This window comes from Hyla sarda, chromosome 2 (assembly GCF_029499605.1).
Source record: "Hyla sarda isolate aHylSar1 chromosome 2, aHylSar1.hap1, whole genome shotgun sequence".
NCBI classification, from domain to species: Eukaryota; Metazoa; Chordata; class Amphibia; order Anura; family Hylidae; genus Hyla; species Hyla sarda.
In genome coordinates, this window is record NC_079190.1 from 304,680,024 (window position 1) to 304,707,222 (window position 27,199).

The following is a 27,199-nucleotide window of genomic DNA, read 5'->3' on the forward strand; positions in this document are numbered from 1 at the left end:
GTCCGGCGATCATCACCGAAGCTGCAAAAGACCAGCAAGCACCCGCGGCAGCGCAGGCTGAGTACGGAAGCCTCCGATATCTCCAGCATTAACCCTGGGCCGTATCCATACGCCCGTGGGAATTTCGGTCCCAGCCGCGCTCCGGGCGGGGACCGGACCGGGGTGACTGCTGATATCTATCAGCAGGCACCCCGTGCAAATGCCCAGGGGGGGGTCATGTCGGCGATCGGCGCAAATCGCAAGTGAATTCACACTTGCAATTTGCACCGATTCCGGGTCATTATGGGTCTATGGTGACCCGGAATATAAGGGGGATCGCGGGTGTCTAAGACACCCACGATCCCCCTAAAGCGATAGGAGTGAGGTGGCATGGGTGCCACCCCTCCTATCCCTGCTATTGGTGGTCTAGACGTGACCACCATTAGCAGATCGGGGGCGGGGGGGGTTTACTTTCGTTTTCCCCGTCCTGCCCACCCACAATAGGCGGGCCAGAACGGGGAAAACGAAGAGGAGCGGCGCCGAAGATCACTTACACATCCGGAGGCAGCGGAGCGATGGCGATCGGCGGGCGGCGACGGAGATCTGCGGGCGGCGTGCGGCAGAAGAGGACGGCTCCCTGGATGCGACGGAAGTCGGTGAGTTGCCTAGCAACATCTAGAGGGCTACAGTCTGAGACCACTATAGTGGTCTCTAGACTGTAGCCCTCCAGATGTTGCAAAACTACAACTCCCAGCATGCCCAGACAGCTGTTTGCTGTGTGGGCATGCTGGAATTTGTAGTTTTGCAACAGCTGGAGGTCTACAGTTTAGAGACCACTGCACAGTGATCTCTATTCTGCCCTCTAGATCTTGCAAAACTACAACTCCTAGCATGCCCACACAGCTGTTTGCTGTCTGGGCATGCTGGGAGTTGTAGTTTTGCAACATCTGGAGGTCCACAGTTTGGAGATCACTGTTCAGTGGTCTCTAAATTGTAGCACTCCAGATGTTACAAAACTACAAATTCCAGCATGCCCAGACAGCAAACAGCTGTGTGGGCATGCTAGGAGTTGTAGTTTTGCAAGATCTAGAGGGCAGTATAGAGATCACTGTGCAGTGGTCTCTAAACTGTAGACCTCCAGCTGTTGCAAAACTACAAATTCCAGCATGCCACACAGCAAACAGCTGTCTCGGCATGCTGGGAGTTGTAGTTGCATACCTCCAGCTGTTGCATAACTACATCTCCCAGCATCCCCTTTTGTGATCAGTACATGCTGGGAATTGTAGTTTTGCAACAGCTGGAGGCACACTGGTTGGAAAATACTGAGTTAGGTAACAGAAACTAACTGAAGGTTTTCAAACCAGTGTGTCTCCAGCTGTTGCAAAACTACAACTCCCAGTATGTACTGACAGACCGTGCATGCTGGGAGTTGTAGTTTTGCAACAACTGGAGACACACTGGTTGGAAAATACTGAGTTAGGTAACAGAACCTAACTGAAGGTTTTCCAACCAGCGTGCTTCCAGCTGTTACAAAACTACAACTCCCAGCATGCACGGTCTGTCAGTACATGCTGGGTGTTGTAGTTTTGAAACAGCTGGAGGTTTGTCCCCCCCCCCCCCCCCCCCATGTGAATGTACAGGGTACATTCACACAGGCGGGTTTACAGTTAGTTTCCTGCTTCAAGTATGAGCTGCGGCAAATTTTTCGCCACAGCGCAAATTCCTAGTGGGAAACTCACCGTAACCCGCCAGTGTGAATGCACCCTAAAAACACTACACTACACTAACACCTAATAAAACACTACATATACACCCCCTTACACTGTTTCCCCCGCCCCCCCAATAAAAATGAAAAACGTATTGTACGGCAGTGTTTCCAAAACGGAGCCTCCAGCTGTTGCAAAACAACAACTCCCAGCATATCCGGACAGCCACTGACTGTCCAGGCATGCTGGGAGTTTTGCAACAGCTGGAGGCACCCTGTTTGGGAATCACTGGCGTAGAATACCCCTATGTCCACCCCTATGCAATCCCTAATTTAGTCCTCAAATGTGCATGGCGCTCTCTCATTTTGGAGCCCTGTCGTGTTTCAAGGAAACAGTTTAGGGCCACATATGGGGTATTTCCGTACTCGAGAGAAATTGCACTACAAATTTAGGGGGGCTTTTTCTCCTTTTACCCCTTATGAAAAGGAAAAGTTGGGGTCTACACCAGCCTGTTAGTGTAAAAAAATATATATTTTACACTAACATGTAGTGTTGCTCGCGAATATTCGCAATTCGAATATTATTCGCGAATAACGCATATTCGCGAATTCGCGAATTTCACGAATATAGCGCTATATATTCGTAATTACGAATATTCATTTTTTTTTTCTTCACAGTACACATCACAGTGATCACCCCTCTCTGCTTCCAGCTTGTGTGGTGTAAAGAAGGCTGTAATACTACTGTGTGAGACTGGCGTGCGAAAATTCGCATATGTGAAAATTAGCATATACTACTTTTCGCATATGCGAATTTTCACATATGTTAATTTTCGCATACGCGTATTTTCGCATACGCGAAAATAAAACGAGAATATAACGAATATGCGAATATTCGCGAATATATGACGAATATTCATCCATATATTCGCGAATATTCGCGAATTCGAATATGGCCTATGCCGCTCAACACTACTAACATGCTGGTGTTGCCCTTTACTTTTTATTTTCACAAGAGGTAAAAGGAAAAAAAGACCCCCAAAATTTGTAACGCAATTTCTCCTGAGTACGGAGATACCCCATATGTGGGCGTAAAATGCTCTGCGGGCGCACAACAAGGCTCAGGAGTGAGAGCGCACTATGTACATTTGAGGCCTAAATTGGTGATTTGCACAGGGGTGGCTGATTTTACAGCGGTTCCGACATAAACCCAAAAAATAAATACCCACATGTGACCCCATTTTGGAAACTACACCCCTCATGGAATATAATAAGGGGTACAGTGAGCATTTACGCCCCACAAGTGTCTGACAGATTTTTGGAAAAGTGGTCAGTGAAAATGAAAAATGAAATTTTTTTGTTTGCACAGCCCACTGTTCCAAAGATCTGTCAAACGCCAGTAGGGTGTAAATGCTCACTGTACCCCTAATTACATTCCGTGAGGGGTGTATTTTCCAAAATGGGGTCACATGTGGGGGGGTCCACTGTTCTGGCACCACGGGGGGGCTTTGTAAATGCACATGGCCCCCGACTTCCATTCCAAACAAATTATCTCTCTAAAAGCTCAATGGCGCTCCTTCTCTTCTGAGCATTGTAGTTCGCTCGCAGTGCACTTGACATCCAAACATGCGGTATTTCCATACTCGGAAGAAATGGGGTTACAGATTTTGGGGGGCATTTTCTCCTATTACCCCTTGTAAAAAAGTAAAATTTGGGGAAAAAACTGCATTTTAGTGAAAAAATTTTTTTTCATTTACACATCCGACTTTAACAAAAAGTTGTCAAACACCTGTGGGGTGTTAAGGCTCACCATACCCCTTGTTACATTCCTTGAGGGGTGTAGTTTCCATAATAGTGTGCGATGTGGGGGGGTTTTGCTGTCCTGGTACCATAGGGGCTTCCTAAATGGGACATGCCCCCCAAAAACCATTTCAGAAAAACTCACTCTCCTAAATCCCATTGTTGCTCGTTCGCTTCTGAGCCCTCTAGTGCACCCGCCGAACACTTGACATATACACATGAGGTATTTTCTTACTTGAGAGAAATTGGGTTACAAATTTTGAGGATTTTTTTTCCTTTTACCCCTTGTAAAAATTCAAAAACTGGGTCTACAAGAACATGCGAGTGTAAAAAATGAAGATTTTGAATTTTCTCCTTCACCTTGCTGCTATTCCTGTGAAACACCTAAAGGGTTAACACACTTACTGAATGTAATTTTGAATACTTTGAGGGGTGCAGTTTTTATAAGGGGGTCATTTATGGGGTATTTCTAACCAGAAGACCCTTCAAATCCACTTCAAACCTGAACTGGTCCCTGAAAAATTCCGATTTTTAAAATTCTGCGAAAGATTGGAAAATTTCTGCTGAACTTTGAAGCCATCTGATGTTTTCCAAAAGTAAAAACATGTCAACTTTATGATGCAAACATAAAGTAGACATATTTTATATGTGAATCAATATATAATTTATTTGGAATATCCATATTCCTTATAAGCAGAGAGCTTCAAAGTTAGAAAAAATTTCAAATTTTTCATGAAATTTTTGATTTTTTCACCAAGAAATGATGCAAGTATCGATGAAAATTTACCACTAACATAAAGTAGAATATGTCACGAAAAAACAATCTCTGAATCAAATTTATAAGTAAAAGCATCCCAGAGTTATTAATACTTAATGTGACAGTGGTCAGATTTGCAAAAAATGCTCCCGTCCTTTGGGTCATAATGGGCTCCTTCCCCAAGGGGTTAAAGAGACGGCGCACTCAACGACGGCGCACTCAAAGACAATGCACTCAAAGACAGCGCACTCAAGGACGGCGCTCTCAAAATTCCTTAAAGCGACAGCGCACTCAATCAAGTCGACAAGATGTCAGATCCAAGATCACCGGACGCAGGTGATGTCCCAGATCCTCTTGCGGCTCCAGTGCAGGCTATCCCTCCTGGATCACCCCCGGCTAGGTCCCTCCCTGTGGCATCACCTCTCACAGGGCCATCTTCAGCCAGATCGTCGCCTGTTTCAGAAGGTCGGAGACTGCTGCCCTCCTCCCCTCCAGCACGACGCCATGATGGCGGGGCTCCTCCGTTCTACCTGGGGAAGCCTGTACTTCCCAACTACAGAGGGGATCCCTTTTCACTTAAAGAATTTCAAGAGAGCTTCCAGAGCATCTTTTCTGTTTATTCTCTTCCCCCTAACCAACAGGTGCTGTTACTCATAGGGCAACTGCAGGGACCTGCACGTAAAGAAGTTTGCACCTGGCCCACTTCTGAGAGGACTACAGTAGAACAGAGGGATTGCACCAGGTATTTGAGTGCCACTCCCCCTCAGAGGTCCGCCTCCGACTATATGAGAGGCGACAAAAGCCAGGTGAGACAATACGGGCATACGCAGTAGCCTTACAAAATGCCCTGGAGGCAGTTCAACAATCTGATAACATAACCCCGATCAGGGTAATAAACTTTTGCTGGACAGATTTATTGAAGGGGTCCAAAATAAATGGGACAAGGCCCAGTTAAAGATGTTGGCTGTACAGAACCCCAATATGTCTTTCTCTGCATTTAAGCGTCTAGCCTTTCAAGTTATAGAGCAGGGGGCAGACCCTGAGAAAAATCCTGACCCTAGATCAGAGCCCATGGGTGCGGCGGCTAGCTCTACACCAATGTTACCAAAAAACCCCACACCCGTGGCTGACACTCCAACCCCCGCCACAATTTCTGAAATCCAAGGGATCAAGCAGGACATTGCCCAGCTCACTCAAGTGGTAAAGGAGCTAGCTAATCACGCTACCAGGGTCGATAGAGAGCCTCCAGTGACTAAGAGATCTACCCCTGCTCCTCCTTCCCGTTCCAGTGGCTCTCGCCCGGCCCCTTCTAGTCAGCCTTTTTGTGAGTATTGCAACAAACCCGGGCACTGGAAGATGCAGTGCTGGGCTTTAAACGGGCATCCCCTGAGGTTGAGGGCCGGCCCTCAGGAAAACGAATCACAGGTCCAGCAAAAGAGCAACCCCACTCAGGACAATCATTGTACATTGCATCCTGCCCCTATGTAAATGTTACTATAGATGGTATCCAGCTGCAGGCACTGATTGACACAGGCTCGCAGGTGTCTACTATCTCTAAGGGCCTATTTTATAAATATTGGAATGTTGATTCATTGTGTGAGCCAGACAGTATGGATTTTAGTGTCATGGCAGGAGACGGGAAACCAGTTCCCAGACATGGGTACTGGGAGCCCACTATTCAGTTGAGAGGTCACACACTTAGGGGGCAAGGAATAATTGTTACCGATGTGACGGTACCAGGGGCCACAGAGTTCATTCTAGGGATGAACATCATGAGACATTGCTTCACTGATATTGTAGATGCTTTGCATGCCTCTCTCCCTTACATGTCTCCTTCTAGACAAAGGACTGCGCAGCACCATCTCAAAATTCTGCGGGCGGAGCAGAAGTTCGTGAACCAAAAAGGAGAGATCTGTAAAGTTCGGATCCAGGACATGAGGTCAGTGACCCTACAGCCAAATACGGAAACAATTTTATGGTGTCGAGCATGTCCTGGCATAAGGAATCAAGATTATCAGGCTTTGTTAGAACCTCTACAGTCTGAAGATTTTCCCCTGGTTCGAGCTGCCAGAAGTCTAGTGACAGTAGTAAATGGACGAGTCCCAGTTCGCATAGTCAATTTGTCCGGTGTAGCCACTGTATTGCCAAAATATACCCCAGTGGCCCGACTCCTCTTCCTGGACTCCAGTGATATTCTGTCCTCACGTAAGGTGGCTCAACAACAGACTGCTCAAACTACACCGGGCCATACCGAAGTTTCTCCAGAACCTTGGTGGCATCAGCTACAAGTAGGAGGCTCCCTTACCCCACCGGAACAAGTCGAAGGGGTCATTGAAGTGGCGAAGAGGTATCAAGATGCCTTCAGCAAACATCCAACCGATTTTGGGCGAACTTCTATGATCAAACATCGAATCTTGACTGGTGATAAACCTCCCATCAAAGAAAGGCATCGGCCCGTCGCATCGGGTATGTACCAAACAGTCAAGAAGTTGTTAACCGACATGAAGGACGCGGATGTGATCCAAGAAAGTCAGAGTCCCTGGGCCGCTCCCATGGTGTTGGTTAAGAAGGAAGATGGGACCATCCGTTTCTGTGTCGATTACAGAAAATTGAATGATATCACCCATAAAGACGCATACCCTCTCCCCCGGATTGAGGAGTCACTCACTGCGTTGGGTTCTGCAGCATATTTCTCCACGTTGGATTTGACCAGCGGGTACTGGCAAGTGCCCATGGCCGTAGAAGATAGAGAAAAGACAGCCTTTGTAACCCCCATGGGTTTGTTCGAATTCAAGAGCATGCCCTTTGGGCTATGCAACGCTCCGGCTACCTTCCAACGGCTGATGGAACAATGCCTAGGGCACCTTAACTTTCAGAGTGTCCTACTCTATCTTGATGATGTGATCATGTACTCCAAGTCTTACCAAGAACATTTGACTCACCTGTCTGATGTATTTCAAGTATTGATCCAGCATGGTTTAAAAGTTAAGCCCTCCAAGTGTCACTTACTCAAGCCACAAGTACATTACCTGGGCCATGTCGTCAGCGCTGAAGGGGTTCAACCTGACTCGGCTAAAGTGGAAGTCTTCAAGTACTGGCCTACCCCATGCACTGTCAAGGATATCAGGAGCTTCCTAGGATTTGCGGGGTATTATCGCCCATTTTGCCCAAATTGCCGAGCCGTTGACCTCTCTCTTGCGGGGCACAGCGAAAGAGAATTATAATGGGAAGCTACCTGTGGAATGGGCTAAAGAACAAGAGGTGGCCTTTCAAGCCCTGAAACATCTATTGACAGAGCCCCCCATCCTGGCCTATCCGAATTATACCCAGCTTTTCCGACTGTATACAGATGCCAGTTTTGAAGGACTAGGGGCTGTGTTATCCCAGATGCAAGGGAAACAAGAACGAGTGATAGCTTACGCCAGCCGGAACCTGCGAGGAGCCGATAGAAATGATTCCAATTACAGTTCATTCAAGTTGGAGCTCCTGGCCCTCGTGTGGGCGGTCACCGAAAAATTCAAGGACTACTTGGCAGCAACCTCGTTCACTGTTTATACCGATAACAACCCCCTGGCTCACCTGAACACCGCCAAACTAGGGGCTCTGGAACAAAGATGGGCCTCCAGGCTGGCCAACTATGACTTCTCTATTAAATACCGAAGTGGCAAATCCAATGTCAATGCGGATGTGCTATCTCGAATGACTCCCGGTGAAGATCCCCCGGTGGAGGACAGGTGGGAAGATGTGGAGATGCCCCCATTCTATCAGAGGCTCGTGAACCAAGATGTTGCAACCACCCTCGAGGGGAGGAAGTCTAGGTCTAAAACAGTCCAGGAGGACTTGTATACCTGGAGGACCTTACAAGAAGAAAGTCAGACCATGGGGGATCTGTTAGAGTACTTATTGACCAGAAGGGTACCTCCCCGTCTACGCCGGAGTCAGAGTGACTATGAATTGAAGCGTCTGTGGTGCCAGAGAAAAAGGCTATTTGTGTACAGGAACTTCTTGGACCCAGTGTCTGGCGAAAGGCTACATCAGATCCTGATTCCTCGGAGAGATGCTGCAATGGTTCTGAATGCCTACCACGATCAGTCAGGACACTTTGGGGTTCACAAGACAGAAGCCACCGTTCGACGCCGGTTCTACTGGATTGGAATGAGAAGTGATGTTGAAAAATTGTGCAGTGAGTGCGCAGTTTGCAGTATCACCAAGAATGGCCGCAAGGATGCCCGAGCACCCCTCCATTCCATCCAGAGTGAGATGCCTAACCAATTGGTCGCATTGGATCATGTCAAGCTATCGCCTACCCGGTCCGGGTATTCATATGCCCTTACCATGGTGGATCACTACTCCAAGTGGGTAGTGGTTGTGCCAGTCCAAGAACTAACGGCCAAGACCACAGCCCAGATGTTCTACACTCATTGGGTACAGATACTCGGATGTCCTGAGACTATCTTGTTCGACCGAGGACCGGCCTTTGGGGCCCAACTATTCCAGGAATTGTGCCAGTTCCATGCGTGTAAGAAACTCAGAACCACTGCTTATCACTCGCAAGAGAATGGACTTTGTGAAAGAATCCACCAGGTGTTCATCCACATGCTGAGAGCTGCATCTGTGTCTCGACCTGAAGAGTTGCCTCGATTGATGCCCGAGTTGTTGAAAATTTATAACAATACCATTCACTGCTCTATGGGATACACTCCATTTTATATAATGATGGGCCGACATGGCCAACTTCCCAAGGACAGGATATTTGGCCTTCAAGCACCTTTCAACAACTCGCCACAAGCCTCTATGGAATGGGTCTCTGAACACCAGAAAAGGATTCAAGAAGCAAAAGAGATTGTCAACAAAAAAATGGGTGAGGCACACTATGGACAGCAACCGGACTATAACCGCCATGCCTCTGCCCAGCCATTGCAGATTGGTGACAAAGTTTGGTTGAAGAAATTCCCCAGGACTCATAAATTGGACTCCATTTGGAAAACAGAACCTTATACGGTGATCGCCGTACCCTACCCAGACTCCGATGTCTACACAGTCCAAAAAGTAGGGTATGAGCCGCAAGTTGTTCACCGGAATCGGATCAAGATGTGTCATAAAGGGGATTTGCCTTTAATGCCGCCTTCTTCTGCACCCCCAAATCTTCCACCTCCAGTTCAGCAAGCACAAGTCCAGCCAGCAAGAACAGTTGAGCCTGAGAGACCACTCTTAATGTTTGAAGATGATCCTCTCTTCCCTTCAGATCAAACTGTCTTCTTCGGCTACGTGCCAGCCAAGACTACCCCATCAACCCCAGTCTTGGCGCCAGAAGCCTCAGAGTTTACTCCAGTCATCCATCCACCTGCCTCAATTTCATCTGAACCTTCCAATGTGGGAGAATGCTCTGTGAATCAGGAATCATCACCTGTCCCAGTTGCCGAGAACAAAAGCGCTGTTGCCAGTCCAGCAGAATCAAGTCCTCAAGAAGAAATTGTTGTTCCGGAAAATTCAGAGATGGTGTTGCGTAGATCCACACGTTCTAATTTTGGACAACCCCCAGCAAGATATAGGGATTAGTCTAAAAACATGTACATAAACATATGTAGATAAACTACATACACATAAGTCAGTATACACCTCAAGAATACTTCATTGATAATTCACTACAAGTGTATCTAATGGGTAAACCATTATCAGCTCAAAGCCTCTTAACCCTGTTTGTGCACAGGAACCTACCTGGCCAATAAGTATCCTGTCCCTAACATAAGCACTACAGTAAAAAAAAAAAAAAAAGGGGGGGGGGGGGTTATATAAAATTCTCTAGCTTTGTATTACATGCATACATAAAAATGTCTAGAATAAAATAAAATGTGTTCTGGGGAGAAGTGCATGATCGCCCAAGGGCCCCAGTAGCCAAGGCATTGAGTAGAGAGCCTCCGGCAGCCCAATCCGCACCTATTAGTATAAGAAATGTATCTAATGTTACATAATATTCATAATTATACATAATAATCATATGCATAGTCCACTTATAGAAAGTACATAGAAAGGTCTTTACAAATGTATATACATGTGTACAGGTTATAAATAGTAAAATAGCTAAATCTTATTAATAAGAACCCTCCAATACTCTGGATAAACAGTCTACTAAACCAGTCTGTTAGTATACTTGGATAAATGCTATCCCATTTACACCTACTTATTATACAGGTGACATAGCAAAGCATATAATGACAATAATATCCTAGTTATAACTATAAATATAAATAGTTTATACACATAGGTATAGTCTAAAGGTTATGTTAGAGGGCCAACTAAAAAAAAAAAATCCTGTTCGAAACACTTTGATTAGATATAATAGGTATATATTCTGTCTGGGACCCAAATAACCACATATCCTACACTAATAATGTTTTGTATCCTACCTCTAAAAGCCTGACATGGACGTTTGTGTGTAAAATGCCTCAGGACTTATTATGTGTTCATTTCTCCAAAGCCTGAAATGGACGTTTGTGCATAAAATGCACTTCGCTCTTCAATCCGACAGTACCTTTATCGTCGAGGACGACTTCTGTTTAGTGGTGAGGTTTGTGGTGTCTCAGTACAGGTACATTGTGTCAAGGTATTGTAGGCCCTGTCAGATTGAGACCTCCAGTGTCATGGGAACTCCTCTGCAGAGACTCAACCATTTCTAATGTGTATTTGCACTGTTATAACTTAATAATCTGTTATTAGGTATCTGTAGCTTTAAGTATGTTACCTAGCAACCTCATGCTCAGTCAGGGTATGTGAGAGTGGAGGACTGAGGGCTACACTAAACTTTTGTGTAAGGTGTTATGTTATTACTTGTATGTGACTTTATTGTAAATCCTAAAGGGGATACAGACAACTCTATGATCCACAGCTGCCTGGCCAATGTGCTTTAGTTTAGCCTGCCCTTATAAGGGGTGGTATTTCCTGTGTAGAGAAGTTCAGGAGTTCAGAGGTGGAGTTCAGAGGTGGAGTGCAGAAGGGTCCAGAGTTCAGGTGTGGAGAGAAGCTGAGTGAAGAAACAGCAATTCATTTCAGTTCAGAGTGAAGAAACAGCAACTCCTTTCAGTTCAGAGTACATAGTGGAGAAATATCAAGCCTTTACCTCAGCCTTGATCAGTGAATTCCTAAAGGACAATTCATTATCTTCCGGCGAAAAGCCACAAATCTACCGACACTTCAGTAAGTGACTTTAACCTCTTAAGGACCCAGGACGTACGGGGACGTCCCCGCACCCTGGGCTTTAAGGACCCAGGACGTCCCCGTACGTCCTGGCGTTTTCCGGTCTCTGCCGCTCGCCGGGCAGAGATCGTAACCGGATGCCTGCTGAAATGCTTCAGCAGGCATCCAGGGCAAACGCCGAGGGGGGCCATGTAGGAAATCGCCCTTGCGATCTGCGGCGATACCGGGCTGATCGGGTCTCTGGGACCCGATCACCCGGTAATTTCGCATGATCCCAGCTGTCACAGACAGCCAGGACCATGCTGAAGACTAGGAGCGAGGTGGCAAGCCTGCCACCTCCTCCTATTCCCTGCGATCTGTCGGTTAGTTAACCGACCAATCGCAGGAGGGGGGGCGGTTACTTCCTCCCGTCCTGCCCGGCCCCTTGAAGTCTGGAGAGGACGGGAGGAAGACCGGAGGACGCGGCGGGGGACGGGGGAGTGCTGGTCCCGGTACTTAGCTCGTCTCTGAAGACCCGGATCCCGGCGATGAAGATGGCGGCGGCGGCGACAGGTGAGTTGATCTTCAGCCGCGGTCGGGCCCTTTACAGCAATGCACGTCGCCGTAAAGCGACATGCATTGCTGTATTGGGACCCTGTAAACTACAACTCCCAGCATGCCCAGACAGCCCTTGGCGTCTGGGCATGCTGGGAGTTGCAGTTTTGCAACTTCTGGAGGTCCACAGTTTTTGGACCACTGTGCCCTTCCAGATGTTGCAAAACTACACATCCTCAGCATGCCCTTACTATCCAGGCATGCTGGGAGTTGTAGTTCTGTAACATCTGGCCCTTCAGATGTTGCAGAACTACAACTCCCAGCATGCCTGGACAGTTTTGGCATACTGGGAGTTGTAGTTTTCCAACATCTGGAAGGGCACAGATTGGGAATCACTGTATTAGTGGTCTGCAAACTGTAGTCCTCCAGATGTTGCAAAACTACAACTCCAAGCATGCTGGGAGTTGTAGTTCGGCAACATCTGGCTCTAAAGATGTTGCCGAACTACTACTCCCAGCATGCCTGATAATGTTTGGGAGTTGTGGTTTTGCAACAGCTGGAGGCACACTGGTTGGGAAACATTGTTTCCCAACCCGTGTGCCTCCAGCTGTTGCAAAACCACAACTCCCAAACATTCTCAGGCATGCTGGGAGTAGTAGTTTTGCAACAGCTGGAGGTCCCCCCCCTGTGAATGTTCAGGGTACATTCACATGGGCAGGGGCTTACAGTGAGTATCGGGCTGCAAGTTTGCGATGCAGCAAATTTTGCGCGGCAGCTCAAACTCGCTGTAATCCCCCGCCCGTGTGACTGTACCCTAAAAACACTACACTACACTAACACAAAATAAAATAAAAAGTAAAAAACACTACATATACACATACCCCTACACAGCCCCCCTCCCCTCCCCAATAAAAATGAAAAACGTCTGGTACGCCACTGTTTTCAAAATGGAGCCTCCAGCTGTTGCAAAACAACAACTCCCAGTATTGCCGGACAGCCGTTGACTGTCCAGGCATGCTGGATGTTTTTCAACAGCTGGAGGCACCCTGTTTGGGAATCACTGGCATAGAATACCCCTATGTCCACCCCTATGCAAATCCCTAATTCAGGCCTCAAATGCACATGGCGCTCTCACTTTGGAGCCCTGTCGTATTTCAAGGCAACAGTTTAGGGCCACATATGGGGTATCGCCGTACTCGGGAGAAATTGCCTAACAAATCTTGGGGGTCTTTTCCTCCTTTCACCCCTTATGAAAAGGTGAAGTTGGGGTCTACACCAGCATGTTAGTGTAAAAAAATAAACTTTTTACACTAACATGCTGGTGTTGCCCTATACTTTTCATTTTGACAAGAGGTAAAGGGGAAAAAAGCCCCCCAAAATTTGTAATGCAATTTCTCCCGACTATGGAGATACCCCATATGTGGGCGCAAAGTGCTCTGGGGGCGCACAACAAGGCCCAGAAGGGAGAGTGCGCCATGTACATTTGAGGTGATTTGCACAGGGGTGGCTGATTGTTACAGCGGTTTTGACAAACGCAAAAAAAACAAAACCCCACATGTGACCCCATTTCGGAAACTACACCCCTCACGGAATGTAATGAGGGGTGCAGTGAGAATTTACACCCCACAGGTGTCTGACAGATCTTTGGAACAGTGGGCTGTGCAAATTAAAAATGTTGTACAGACCACTGTTCCAAAGATCTAACAGACACAAGTGGGGGGTAAATGCTCACTTTATCCCTTGTTACGTTCCTCAAGGGGTCTAGTTTCCAAAATGGTATGCCATGTGGGGGTTATTTGCTGTCCTGGCACCATAGGGGCTTCCTAAATGCGACATGCCCCCCGAGCAAAATTTGCTCTCAAAAAGCCAAATATGACTCCTTCTCTTCTGAGCATTGTAGTTCGCCCGTAGTGCACTTCAGGTCAACTTATGGGGTACCTCCATACTCAGAAGAGATGGGGTTACAATGTTTGGGGGGTATTTTCTGCTATTAACCCTTGCAAAAATGTGAAATTTGGGGGGAAACACACATTTTAGTGAAATTTTATTTTTATTTTTTTACATATGCAAAAGTCGTGAAACCCCTGTGGGGTATTAAGGCTCAATTTATTCCTTGTTACGTACCTCAAGGGGTCTAGTTTCCCAAATGGTATGCCATGTGGGGTATTTTTGCTGTTCTGGCACCATAGGGGCTTCCTAAATGCAACATGCCCCCCAAAAACCATTTCAAAAAAACGTACTCTCCAAAATCCCCTTGTCGCTCCTTTGCTTCTGAGCCCTCTACTGTGCCCGCCGAACACTTTACATAGACATATGAGGTATGTGCTTACTCGAGAGAAATTGGGCTACAAATATAAGTATACATTTTCTCCTTTTACCCCTTGTAAAAATTCAAAAATTGGGTCTACAAGAACATGCGAGTGTAAAAAATGGAGATTGTGAATTTTCTCCTTCACTTTGCTGTTATTCCTGTGAAACACCTAAAGGGTTAAAACGCTGACTGAATGTCATTTTGAATGCTTTGGGGGGTGCAGTTTTTATAATGGGGTCATTTGTGGGGTATTTCTAATATGAAGACCCTTCAAATCCACTTCAAACCTGAACTGGTCCTTGAAAAATTGTGAGTTTGGAAATTTTGTGAAAAATGTGAAAATTGCTGCTGAACTTTGAAGCCCTCTGATGTCTTCCAAAAGTAAAAACACGTAAATTTTATGATGCAAACATAAAGTAGACATATTGTATATGTGAATAAAAAAAATTATTTGGAATATCCATTTTCCTTACAAGCAGAGAGCTTCAAAGTTAGAAAAATGCTAAATTTTCAAATTTTTCATCAAATTTTGGGATTTTTCACCAAGAAAGGATGCAAGATACCACAAAATTTTACCACTATGTTAAAGTAGAATATTTCACGAAAAAACAATCTCGGAATCAGAATGATAACTAAAAGCATTACAGAGTTATTAATGTTTAAAGTGACAGTGGTCAGATGTGCAAAAAATGGCCGGGTCCTGAGGTGTAAAATGGCTGGGTCCTTAAGGGGTTAATCTCAAGCCTAATATAGCGCAGAGCTAAAACTCTTAGTCCAGCCGTAAGAGCCAAGCATATATGCAATATCAAGTCCAAGCACTGCAAGCTGTGTGGTCCTCTAGAGACTGTCTGTTAAACCTTTGGGAGACTTTGGTTGAGCGCTGTGGAGATTGTACCAACTATCTTCAAGTTAGTAAAGCCTCCGTTAAAACTGCAACCTAGTGTGGAGTCAATTCTTTCCTTGCTAGCCTGTGGGGAGACGGAGTTCCCCGGGAGATACCAAGACTACAGTGGCGTCACGTGACATCAAGGGTTAATACCATCCGAGCCTGCATTCATAACCCCCCCCCCCCCAAGAGCCAAGTAGCTAACCCAAATGTAGCGGTGGCTGCGGATCTCACCCGTGGCCACCCCACATGTACACTCCTCTACACCCCTCTGTCACCCATGTACAGCCCTCTACACCGCTCTGTACACCCCTCTGTCACCCATGTACACTCCTCTACACCCCTCTTTCATCCATGTACACTCCTCTACCTCTACACCCCTCTGTCACCCATGTACACTCCTCTATACCCCTCTGTCACCCATGTACTCTTCTCTACACCCTTCTGTCACCCATGTACACTCTTCTACACCCTCTGTCACCCATGTACACTTCTCTACACCCCTCTGTCACCCATGTACACTCCTCTACACCCCTCTGTCACCCATGTACACTACTCTACACCCCTCTGTCACCCATGTACACTCCTCTACACCCCTCTGTCACCTATGTATACTCCTCTACACCCCTCTGTCATCCATGTACACTCCTCTACACCCCACTGTACACCCATGTACACTCCTCTATACCCCTCTGTCACCCATGTACACTCCTCTACACCCCTCTTTCATCCATGTACACTCCTCTACACCCCACTGTACACCCCTCTGTCACCCATGTACACTCCTCTACACCCCTCTTTCACCCATGTACACTCCTCTACACCCCTCTGTCACCCATGTACACTCCTCTACACCCCTATCACCCATGTACACTCCTCTACACCCCTCTGTCACCCATGTACACTCCTCTACACCCCTCTGTCACCTATGTATACTCCACTACACCCCTCTTTCATCCATGTACACTCCTCTACATCCCTCTGTCACCCATGTACACTCCTCTACACCCCTCTTTCACCCATGTACACTCCTCTACACCCCTCTGTCACCCATGTACACTCCTCTACACCCCTATCACCCATGTACACTCCTCTACACCCCTCTTTAATCCATGTACATGCCTCTACACCCCTCTGTACACCCCTCTGTCACCCATGTACACTCCTCTACACCCCTGTCACCCATGTACACTCCTCTACACCCCTCTGTCATCCATGTACACTCCTCTACACCCCTCTGTACACCCCTCTGTCACCCATGCACACTCCTCTACACCCCTCTGTCACCCATGTACACTCCTCTACACCCCTATCACCCATTTACACTCCTCTACACCCCTCTGTCACCCATGTACACTCCTCTACACCTCTCTGTACACTCCTCTACACCCCTCTGTCACCTATGTATACTCCTCTACACCCCTCTGTCATCCATGTACACTCCTCTACACCCCTCTTCCATTCATGTACACTCCTCTACACCCCTCTGTACACCCCTCTGTCACCCATGTACACTCCTCTTTCACCCATGTACACTCCTCTACACCCCTCTGTCACCCATGTACACTCCTCTTTCACCCATGTACACTCCTCTACACCCCTCTGTCACCCATGTACACTCCTCTACACCCCTATCACCCATGTACACTCCTCTACACCCCTCTTTCATCCATGTACACTCCTCTACACCCCTCTGTACACCCCTCTGTCACCCATGTACACTCCTCTTTCACCCATGTACACTCCTCTACACCCCTCTGTCACCCATGTACACTCCTCTTTCACCCATGTACACTCCTCTACACCCCTCTGTCACCCATGTACACTCCTCTACACCCCTATCACCCATGTACACTCCTCTACACCCCTCTTTCATCCATGTACACTCCTCTACACCCCTCTGTACACCCCTCTGTCACCCATGTACACTCCTCTACACCCCTCTGTCATCCATGCACACTCCTCTACACCCCTCTGTCACCCATGTACACTCCTCTATACCCCTCTGTCACCCATGTACACTCCTCTACACCCCTCTGTCACCCATGTACACTCCTCTATACCCCTCTGTCACCCATGTACACTCCTCTACACCCCTCTGTCACCCATGTACACTCCTCTACACCCCTCTGTCACCCATGTACACATCTCTACACCCCTCTGTCACCCATGTACACATCTCTACACCCCTCTGTCACCCATGTACACTCCTCTATACTCCTCTGTCACCCATGTACAATCCTCTACACCCCTCTGTACACCCCTCTGTCACCCATGTACACTCCTCTACACCCCTCTTTCACCCATGTACACGCCTCTACACCCCTCTACACCCATCTGTCACCCATGTACACCCCTCTACACCCATCTGTCACCCATGTACACTCCTCCACACCCCTCTGTCACCCATGTACACTCCTCTACACCCCTCTGTACACCCCTCTGTCACCCATGTACACTCCTCTACACCCCTCTGTCACCTATGGAAAAAAAAAGTTCGGCGCCTAATAGGTTTGTTTTGCAGGTTTAACGGTGAAGAATTGTGTGTGGAAGAAATTGTGATGATGGCCCGGACCAAATGGAGAAGAGAAGGCAACGAAGCAAAGAGAAGACGTCATTGGTGAGTTGCTGTATAAAGCAGCACTTTAAACTACATACCCACTGCTAAATAGATATAGTGCATTGCGTTTTTTTTTTTTATCGCGCTTGGGGGGCCTCAGTAAACCTCTGTATAGGACCTTAGAGGTCATGTGCCTTTAAATAATTTTTGTTCTGCTATGGTTCAAGGACCTTTGGGTCATGTGATATACTCATAGTTCCTTAGGTCAGGACTGACAGGTTTGCAGAACCAATGAGCTTTGTACCTGCCCCCTTAATATATGAGGCTGCTGCCACTAGATTCTCTCTCTTCCTGCTGAACTCAAAAGCAGTAGCATCTTTCTTGGTCCCTGCACTTCAAAGCAAGCACATCTGTATCATCTACTACAATTCAAGCTGGGCCTGAAGCCTATTCTTCAGCAGCCACAAAACATGCGTTACTCCAGCTCAAAACCTACAAATCCTGTGTGAGTACTGAACCCAAATTACCACTAAATTCAGTAGCACAGTGGCTAGAAAAATCCAAGCTCATTCAACTCAGAAGTCCCAGCAAACCTGTGAGGAACCTGTACCACGGTGCTCCTACAAAAGGCTGTCTGTTATCTGCAGTTGCATAAAATATGCAGTAAAGTTATTCCTGATTTACTTCAACTTCTGCAGTGGACATTCCTTTATTCCTCCCTATCGTTTCTGGGACGGGTGGCGGTAGGACTATTGCATTGAAGAACCCGCACCCTGGCGTCACGACAACAAAGGGTTAATACCAGCACCCTACATCACTACCACTCGCAACACCCCATTGCATCCTTCACGCCAGACTACCACAAGTCTTTTGGCATCCCAAACAGGATACGGGTGTGTGCCTACAGCTGTTGAGCCACCATTATTGCAAGCAAGAGTATTCCCTCATTAAGAACTATGTTAAGGACTGTGACTTATGTACTGTGTGGAATTTTTGCATGCTGCGAATACCTATGCGCACAAAAGTGTACGGGACTTTACTATTGATACTGTATGTGAACGGAGCACAATAAAAGTAAGGGGTGATGCGAAGATTTGTTCGCTGCAGAGATGTGTAAAGTTTGCAGTGAAGCTATGCTGCGATCCTCTGGGCCATTCACGCCTGAAGAGGTTAATTGCTTGCCTGGAAAGCACGTAAAGTAGTCCCGTGCTGCTCCGCGACCCGCCCCTGACGTGGAAATCAAGTACACGTGTCGCAGCCAAAGTGGAACTCAGATTCATTGCTGGTGTTTGGTGGGGGACAGGAAGTTGGGGATCACGTCTTCCCGGCCGTCAGCCATTTTGGTGTAGCCTCATATAAAAGAAGCACAGCAGCGTGACCTCTTCAGTCTGGAGAAGGAAGCAAGGAGTACAGACATGGTGGAGCGCAGTGCTACACGTGAGGAGAGTCACAAGAAGGCGCCTGAACAGCGAAAAGTTGTCGCGGCCGCAGCGCAACTTTTTCAAGCCTTGGTCGATCACTTGCAGCAGTTGTCCATCAGCACCGATGGTACCTGCGACCTACCACCGCTACCTGAGGACGACGAGTGGCCGGCTACCCCGAAAGGGGGATCACCTGGGACATTGCCAGCGGCATCACCAGTGAGACTGTCCCCTCACCATCGGACATGGGGGTCCTGGGCCGAGATCCCGACGGGGGAATCAGACGTGAGTAGTCCGACGGAAGCCTCGTTCAACTCCTCATCCAGCCCAGAGCCAGAGATCCCCTTGTCCCAAGTCACCCTGTCGAGTGCACGACCGCGCTCACCCCCTCTACCAAAATGGGTGTTCGAGGATGAACCAGAGCTGATCCAGTATATGTGGGACCACATTTTTCCTGGTCCTGGGAAGTCCCATCCACCGGTCCCCACAGCTCAGCGAGAGAGGGTCCACAGGGAGGCTGAAACTGCTGCAATTATGGAGAAGCTGAAAGCCCAGCACAGGGAGCATTATGGGCCAAAGGATCTCCATCTCCCTTATGAGGAAAGGGTCAAGCAGCAAAGGGACACTATACAGCTGGATGCCCTTTATATCAGAATATGGGACTACACCCGAGAGGGTGAAACACCGCTAGAGCGCCGACTGGCTAGGGTCATTAAATTTGATAAAGCCAGAGGATTTGGTACCCTCCAAGATTGCGGACATGGGGGGACAATCCTGGTGAACCGGAGGACTGTGCAACGGGACTATCTGCCCAGAAAGTACCACTCCTTGGAGGCGGAGGAGATAGTTGAGTACACCCCTGTCAAGAGCCTACAGGGTGAGTGGGTGTCAGCAGTCACGAGGCCCAAAAACCCCACTCACCTTCCATTCACTTCTTTCCTTTGGATGATTGGGAGGCGGATCCGTTTGGACTCAGGCCGACAAGGCTACCCACAACGGCCTGCGGAGAAGAGGAAAGAGTCAGCTCCCACGTCATGGATCACAGGCACCAGCTGAGGTCCCACCATGATGTCTCTACGTCTGCAAATGTGCCCAGGCCTACTCCCCCTGAGGAGGTTCGGCCTAAACTGCGTGCACCAACTACAGTGCCTAGGCCTACTCCATGCCCGGAGGTTTGGCCTGACCAGCAGGCACACACGAAAGTGCCGCGGCCTACTCCGGTTAAGGAGGTGAGGCTTGATCAACCGGCACAAACAACGGGTCCAGTGGTCTCAGCAGCAGCCATTAATTTTGTCGTCAGTGTAAATCCATAGGTGTCCCAATCCACCCTTACCAATGTTTCCTGGGATACTGCAATTCATCCTCTTAGAGAGTCCCCACCTCGCTCTACTCGTTTCATGTCCGAGAGGAGAAAGAATCCTGACACGCGAGGGTGGGGTTCCAGAAGATCCCACATGTAAAGCTGCTAATATTTTGTTTTGCTTGTTATTAACTATTCGGTACCAAATACCTTTGTTTCCCTGACAGACTATGATGTTAAGTAACCTGTTCAAGAAAAGCACCTGGCTGGACTATGCCATGAAAGTTCCTGGTTCAGTAATGCAACCACTAAGCTTTTGCCCGGCCCCTTGGCCAAGAGACTCCTGGTTCAGGGAGATTCGTAAGTGTGTGCCGGCCTTGGTACAGCCGTGTTAAAATATGTACTCCTAACACAGGTGGACTGTTGATCCTTATGTGTCTGTTTAATGTAAATATTCCTATAAGTAATATATATTTTGAGTACAAAAGTGTACACCTTCCTATTAGGTGAAAAGTGCCTAAAACATCATTATGTTGTGCAGTTGTGATCTGTAAAATAAAATGTCTGTTGACATCAAATGACATTACTCTAAGGTACCCTCCCAGCTCCTCTGGGAGTAACATTACTACTACCTCTCACTAGCACCTACTGAAACCTTCCTCTAAGATATCAATACTGACTTCACACAGTATAATGTACACATAGTGCATTTCATAACTCTCATTCGTATACTTCCAAATAAAATTCAGTACACATAAGTCCAAGACATATCTCACATAATACAAAACTCAGATTTAGGGACAGTAACATGCTATTTTTCCAGTTCCATACCACTGTTTATGCACTAACATGTATTTCTTTTGTCCTCTACGTGTTCAGGATGCTGTTCCTGGCTAGAAGATGCTCCTGTAGCTCACTAAAAAGCACATAACAGTATGTAAGTGTTATCTAGTCAGAGTTCTAGAGGTAAGAGTGTATAACCATTAGACCCTAGTAACTAAGGTATTGGTGAGAAAGCCTCAGGCAAGCCAATCCGAAACAAGTGTATAACTTAGGAAATAAGAATGTGGTATAATAAATAGTTGGTATATGTCAACCAACAGGAAAAAATGGTGAGATCCAAGACATATCTCACATAATACCAAACTCAGATTTAGGGACTGTAACATGCTATTTTTCCAGTTCCATACCACTGTTTATGCACTAACATGTATTTCTTTTGTCCTCTATGTGTTCAGGATGCTGTTCCTGGCCAGAAGATGCTCCTGTAGCTCACTAAAAAGAACGTAACAGTATGTAAATGTTATCTAGTCAGAGTTCTAGGGGTAAGAGTGTATAACCATTAGACCCTAGTAACTAAGGTATTGGTGAGAAAGCCTCAGGCAAGCCAATCCGAAACAAGTGTATAACTTAGGAAATAAGAATGTGGTATAATAAATAGTTGGTATATGTCAACCAACAGGAAAAAATTGTGAGATCTGTTAAAGTATGTAGTAGCATTACTGTGATTAATTATACATACTTAATTATACTACATCATATATTAGTCTATTTGTCAGTCAAAACAAAAAGAAAAAAAATAGTAAAATCTCAGTCAAATGTTATTTGATATTAAATTTCATGCATAGGTAATTACTGCATAATAATGTAAAGTAAAATGTGGATATTTACAGGATCTCTAGATAGGGTTATACTATTCGTGAACTAATCGTCAACAATTCCGTTTATAATTATTTGAGAGCTTGTATGGACATTTTACTATGCACAAGGACTCTTTGTTACTCATCTACAGCCTGATTAAGTAGAGGCAAATAAAGGGATCTGTGATCCACAAAAACACGGTGCTCCAAAAGCGCTCCTTTTTAAGGTGATGGCTAGGATTAATAGCCGTGAGTCTGGTATTCAATAAAGTAAAAGGTTCTTTATTCATGCAAGAGTTTACAGGGATAACGCGTTTCGAGGGGCGGGGACCCCCTCTTCGTCAGATTCAATGCTAAACTGGGATTGGCTCCCTTGCTTTTTATACAAAAAAAACCCGCAAAACCATTTCGGCGGGTGACATTACCAGTGCATAACATATGTTCAGGAAAACATCATTTTACATATATACAAAGAAAATATATAAAAGAAAAATTGATTGGTGAGAAGAAAAATTGGATAATTTTATATATTTGAAGATAACCTTATATTAATTTCCAAAGGTCTTGATAGGTAACTCATATTGGTACATTACTTTAACTAAAAGTTAGACTCAGTGGTTGAGCGCTACCATCTCCAGGACAAGAGGAGAAGCGCAACAGACACTGGCAGGCAGCGCCGAGGATGGGAGACTGGCCGGACCCGAACGGCTGATCATCATTACAATGCAGGACAGATTTAATTGTCAGGCCCTAGTATTGTCCGCCGTTGGTTAAAATGCAGATCATTCTCTGGGTATATGTCCGTGCGTGGCGTTTAGATGGTAGGTGTTACGCCGAGCGCTCCGGGTCCCCGCTCCTCCCCGGAGCGCTCGCTTCTCTCTCGCTACCGCAGCGCTCCGGGCAGCTCCACTGACCCGGTGCGCTGCGATACCGTCTCCGGCCGGGATGCGATTCGCGATGCGGGTGGCGCCCGCTCGCGATGCGCATCCCGGCTCCCGTACCTGACTCGCTCTCCGTCTGTCCTGTCCCGGCGCGCGCGGCCCCGCTCCCTAGGGCGCGCGCGCGCCGGGTCTCTGCGATTTAAAGGGCCACTGAGCCGCTGATTGGCGCAGTGGTTCCAATTAGTGTGTTCACCTGTGCACTCCCTATTTATACCTCACTTCCCCTTCACTCCCTCACCGGATCTTGTTGCCATTGTGCCAGTGAAAGCGTTTCCTTGTGTGTTCCTAGCCTGTGTTCCAGACCTCCTGCCGTTGCCCCCGACTACGATCCTTGCTGCCTGCCCCGACCTTCTGCTACGTCCGACCTTGCTTCTGTCTACTCCCTTGTACCGCGCCTATCTTCAGCAGTCAGAGAGGTTGAGCCGTTGCTAGTGGATACGACCTGGTCACTACCGCCGCAGCAAGACCATCCCGCTTTGCGGCGGGCTCTGGTGAAAACCAGTAGTGACTTAGAACCGATCCACTAGCACGGTCCACGCCAATCCCTCTCTGGCACAGAGGATCCACTACCTGCCAGCCGGCATCGTGACAGTAGATCCGGCCATGGATCCCGCTGAAGTTCCTCTGCCAGTTGTCGCCGACCTCACCACGGTGGTCGCCCAGCAGTCACAACAGATAGCGCAACAAGGCCAACAGCTGTCTCAACTGACCGTGATGCTACAGCAGCTACTACCACAGCTTCAGCAATCATCTCCTCCGCCAGCTCCTGCACCTCCTCCGCAGCGAGTGGCCGCTTCTGGTCTACGACTATCCTTGCCGGATAAATTTGATGGGGACTCTAAATTCTGCCGTGGCTTTCTTTCCCAATGTTCCCTGCACTTGGAGATGATGTCGGACCACTTTCCTACTGAAAGGTCTAAGGTGGCTTTCGTAGTCAGCCTTCTGTCTGGAAAAGCTCTGTCTTGGGCCACACCGCTCTGGGACCGCAATGACCCCGTCACTGCCTCTATACACTCCTTCTTCTCGGAAATTCGAAGTGTCTTTGAGGAACCTGCCCGAGCCTCTTCTGCTGAGACTGCCCTGTTGAACCTGGTCCAGGGTAATTCTTCCGTTGGCGAGTACGCCGTACAATTCCGTACTCTGGCTTCAGAATTATCCTGGAATAATGAGGCCCTCTGCGCGACCTTTAAAAAAGGCCTATCCAGCAACATTAAAGATGTTCTGGCCGCACGAGAAATCCCTGCTAACCTACATGAACTCATTCATCTAGCCACTCGCATTGACATGCGTTTTTCCGAAAGGCGTCAGGAGCTCCGCCAGGATATGGACTTTGTTCGCACAAGGCGTTTTTTCTCCCCGGCTCCTCTCTCCTCTGGTCCCCTGCAATCCGTTCCTGTGCCTCCCGCCGTGGAGGCTATGCAGGTCGACCGGTCTCGCCTGACACCTCAAGAGAGGACACGACGCCGCATGGAGAATCTCTGCCTGTACTGTGCCAGTACCGAACACTTCCTGAAGGATTGTCCTATCCGTCCTCCCCGCCTGGAAAGACGTACGCTGACTCCGCACAAAGATGAGACAGTCCTTGATGTCTACTCTGCTTCTCCACGTCTTACTGTGCCTGTGCGGATATCTGCCTCTGCCTTCTCCTTCTCTACTATGGCCTTCTTGGATTCCGGATCTGCAGGAAATTTTGTTTTGGCCTCTCTCGTCAACAGGTTCAACATCCCGGTGACCAGTCTCGCCAGACCCCTCTACATCAATTGTGTAAACAATGAAAGATTGGACTGTACCATACGTTTCCGCACGGAGCCCCTTCTAATGTGCATGGGACCTCATCACGAGAAGATTGAATTTTTGGTCCTCCCCAATTGCACTTCCGAAATTCTCCTTGGACTACCCTGGCTTCAACTCCATTCCCCAACCCTGGATTGGTCCACTGGGGAGATCAAGAGTTGGGGGCCCTCTTGTTTCAAGGACTGCCTAAAACCGGTTCCCAGTACCCCTTGCCGTGACTCTGTGGTTCCCCCTGTAACCGGTCTCCCTAAGGCCTATATGGACTTTGCGGATGTTTTTTGCAAAAAACAAGCTGAGACTCTACCTCCTCACAGGCCTTATGATTGTCCTATTGACCTCCTCCCGGGCACTACTCCACCCCGGGGCAGAATTTATCCTCTGTCCGCCCCAGAGACTCTTGCTATGTCTGAGTACATCCAGGAAAATTTAAAAAAGGGCTTTATCCGTAAATCCTCCTCTCCTGCCGGAGCCGGATTTTTCTTTGTGTCCAAAAAAGATGGCTCTCTACGTCCTTGCATTGACTACCGCGGTCTTAATAAAATCACGGTAAAGAACCGCTACCCCCTACCCCTCATCTCTGAACTCTTTGATCGCCTCCAAGGTGCCCACATCTTTACCAAACTGGACTTAAGAGGGGCTTATAATCTCATCCGCATCAGAGAGGGGGATGAATGGAAAACGGCATTTAACACTAGAGATGGACACTTTGAGTATCTGGTCATGCCCTTTGGCCTGTGCAACGCCCCTGCCGTCTTCCAAGACTTTGTTAATGAAATTTTTCGTGATCTCTTATATTCCTGTGTTGTTGTATATCTGGACGATATCCTGATTTTTTCTGCCAATCTAGAAGAACACCGCCAGCATGTCCGTATGGTTCTTCAGAGACTTCGTGACAATCAACTTTATGCCAAGATAGAGAAATGTCTGTTTGAATGCCAATCTCTTCCTTTCCTAGGATACTTGGTCTCTAGCCAGGGACTACAAATGGATCCAGACAAACTCTCTGCCGTCTTAGATTGGCCACGCCCCTCCGGACTCCGTGCTATCCAACGTTTTTTAGGGTTCGCCAATTATTACAGGCAATTTATTCCACATTTTTCTACCGTTGTGGCCCCTATCGTGGCTTTAACCAAAAAAAATGCCAATCCCAAGTCTTGGCCTCCTCAAGCGGAAGACGCCTTTAAACGGCTCAAGTCTGCCTTTTCTTCGGCTCCCGTGCTCTCCAGACCTGACCCATCTAAACCCTTCCTATTGGAGGTTGATGCCTCCTCTGTAGGAGCTGGAGCGGTCCTTCTACAAAAAAATTCTTCCGGGCATGCTGTTACTTGTGTTTTTTTTTCTAGGACCTTCTCTCCGGCGGAGAGGAACTACTCCATCGGGGATCGAGAGCTTCTAGCCATTAAATTAGCACTTGAGGAATGGAGGCATCTGCTGGAGGGATCAAGATTTCCAGTTATTATTTACACCGATCACAAGAACCTCTCCTATCTCCAGTCTGCCCAACGGCTGAATCCTCGCCAGGCCAGATGGTCTCTGTTCTTTGCCCGATTTAATTTTGAGATTCACTTTCGGCCTGCCGATAAGAACATTAGGGCCGATGCTCTCTCTCGTTCCTCGGATGCCTCGGAAGTTGAACCCTCTCCGCAACACATCATTCCTCCTGACTGCCTGATTTCCACTTCTCCAGCCTCCATCAGGCAAACTCCTCCAGGAAAGACCTTCGTCTCTCCACGCCAACGCCTCGGAATCCTCAAATGGGGTCACTCCTCCCATCTCGCAGGTCATGCAGGCATCAAGAAATCTGTGCAACTCATCTCTCGCTTCTATTGGTGGCCGACTCTGGAGACGGATGTCGTGGACTTTGTGCGAGCCTGCACTGTCTGTGCCCGGGATAAGACTCCTCGCCAGAAGCCCGCTGGTTTTCTTCATCCTCTGCCTGTCCCCGAACAGCCTTGGTCTCTGATTGGTATGGATTTTATTACAGACCTACCCCCATCCCGTGGCAACACTGTTGTTTGGGTGGTCGTTGATCGATTCTCCAAAATGGCACATTTCATCCCTCTTCCTGGTCTTCCTTCAGCGCCTCAGTTGGCTAAACAATTTTTTGTACACATTTTTCGTCTTCACGGGTTGCCCACACAGATAGTCTTGGATAGAGGCGTCCAATTCGTGTCAAAATTCTGGAGGGCTCTCTGTAAACAACTCAAGATTAAATTAAACTTTTCTTCTGCATATCATCCTCAATCCAATGGACAAGTAGAAAGAATTAACCAGGTCTTGGGTGATTATTTACGACATTTTGTTTCCTCCCGCCAGGATGATTGGGCAGATCTTCTACCATGGGCCGAATTCTCGTATAACTTTAGAGTCTCTGAAT

At 47.6% G+C, this 27,199-nt stretch overlaps 1 protein-coding gene across 2 annotated transcripts in view; it reads right to left on the bottom strand.

The window, feature by feature from the left end:
- Window positions 1-27,199, bottom strand: part of CSRP1 (cysteine and glycine rich protein 1) — a 117,667-nt gene that overhangs the window by 78,703 nt on the left and 11,765 nt on the right. The window lies entirely within an intron of this gene.